Source organism: Pteropus vampyrus, unplaced genomic scaffold (assembly GCF_000151845.1).
Source record: "Pteropus vampyrus isolate Shadow unplaced genomic scaffold, Pvam_2.0 Scaffold33, whole genome shotgun sequence".
In the NCBI taxonomy this organism is placed as follows: domain Eukaryota; kingdom Metazoa; phylum Chordata; class Mammalia; order Chiroptera; family Pteropodidae; genus Pteropus; species Pteropus vampyrus.
This window is the reverse complement of record NW_011888814.1, coordinates 8,460,114-8,462,279: the sequence shown is the minus strand read 5'-3', so window position 1 is coordinate 8,462,279 and position 2,166 is coordinate 8,460,114.

Below are 2,166 nucleotides of genomic sequence, written 5' to 3'. Positions count from 1 at the left end.
TAATCTTTAATGCTTTTAAGTATACTTATTTTACAATATTTTTCATATAGTTCTATTACGTACAGTTCTTGGAATATTAATTCTCCTGTTGGCTGTGTATGCTGACTCTTCTGTATGGTAGATTGTTTCCTTATTGTGAGCTCTTCTTCAGCAGGTGTTTTTTTTGTTTGTATGTCTGTTTTGTTTTGTTTTGTTTTGTTTTTGCTTGTTTAGCGAGAATCCCATATGCTATGGGTTATGAAAACATTCTTACACAGCTCTTTCTTGCTTCTATGGGGGCTGTGTGATATTCCTAGGGATTTCAAGAGTCTTAAGCCAGGTTTATACTTACTTTCTTTGCTTGAGTATTAGCATCATGCAGATAACATAGATCCAGATGCAGTACAAGCATTTGCTCAGACTTGGGACTTCAATCTTTCAGGGTTGACTTGTATTACTTTCCCTGTTCTTTGTTTCCCTGGACTGGTATGTGTTGTTTTTAGTCTACTTTCCATGGACAAAGTAGACCTCTGATGCTTTGAGCTTTATTCAGGGGCTACAGATCCAGCTTCTTGTCTCTTGTGGGCTGAAGCCACATATAACCAGAGGCATTAAAATACAGCTCTGGGCATATATCTGTGTCTGAAACTCACTATGGGCCATTGTGGTAGCCTTCTCTTATTTTTTTATTTGGCTTTGTATTCCTTCTTTGATTCTGATATCTGGGAATTTTTTTTTCTTTTTTTAAATAAATTTTGCAATTGTCCATATATTTTTATTTTCCTCTCTTTAATTCTCCCTCCAAGACCCGTCACTTCCACCTCTGACCTATGGATGTTGTCATTTCCCCTTAAGAATTGTTTCTCTGAAGGTGGGGCGTCTCCTCCCATGTGCTCACGGCATGCACCTGGGGCCTGGCACCCCCGGTGCACTCACACCCAGGGTATGGTCCGTGGCTCCACCTGGGGCGTCATATTTTTAAATTCTATTTTATGCAACATTTTTCTTTGTCCTTTTTAAAATAAATTTATTTATTTAAATTAGTTTCAAGTATACAGTACATTGGTTAGACATCTATATTGTTCACAAAACAATCCCTCCCTCCTCTGGCCCTCCATTTAGCCATTGTATTACTGCTAACTGCATTCCCTCTGCCGTGCTCCCCATCCTCGTGTCCAACTATCAACTACTAATTTTTACTTCTTTAACCCTTCACCCCATTCTCCCAGCTCCCCAAACCCCCTCCCCTCTGTCCGTCAGTCACCAAATTGCCCGCTATATTTGTGAGTCTGTTTTTGATTAGTTTGTTCTTTTTGTTCCTTAGATACCTCATGTAAGTGAAATCATATGGTATTTATCTTTCTCTATCTGACTTATTTCACTCAGCATAATAATCTCTAGGTCCATCCATGTCATTGCAAATGGTAGGATTTCATTTTTTTTAAAGGCTGAGTAATATTCCATTGTATATATGAACCATAATTTTTTTATCCAATCATCTGTTGTTGGGCATTTAGGTTGCTTCCATATCTTGGCTATTGTAAATTGTGCTGCTATGAATATTGGAGTGCATAGATCTTTACAAATTATCGTTTTGGTTTTCTTTGGGTAAGTACCCAGAAATGCAATTGCTGGGTCAAAAGGTATATTTATTTTTAATTTTTTGAGAAACCTCCATACTGTTTTCCATAGCAACTGTACCAATTTGCAATCCCACCAACAATGTATGAAGGTTCCCTTTTCTCCGCATCCTTGTGAACACTTGCTGTTTTTTGATTTATTGATGATAGCCATTCTGACAGGTGTGAGGTGATATCTCATTGTAGTTTTAATTTGCATTTCTTTGATGATTAGCGAACTTGAGCATCTTTTCATATGTCTGTTAGCCATCTGTATTTCCTTTTTGGAGAAGTATCTGTTCAGGTCTTCTGCCCATTTTTTAACTGGATTTTGTTGTTGTTGTTGTTGAGTTGTATAAGTTCTTTATAAATTTTGGATATTAACCCTTTATGAGAAGTATCACTTGCGAATATCTTCTCCCAGTCGGTTGCCTTTTTGTTTTTGATGGTTTCCTTTGCTGTACAAAACCTTTTTAGTTTGATGTAGTCCCATCTGTTTATTTTTTCTTTTGTTTCCCTTGCCTGAGGAGATACATCTGTAAAAAAATTCCTGTTAGTAATATCAGAG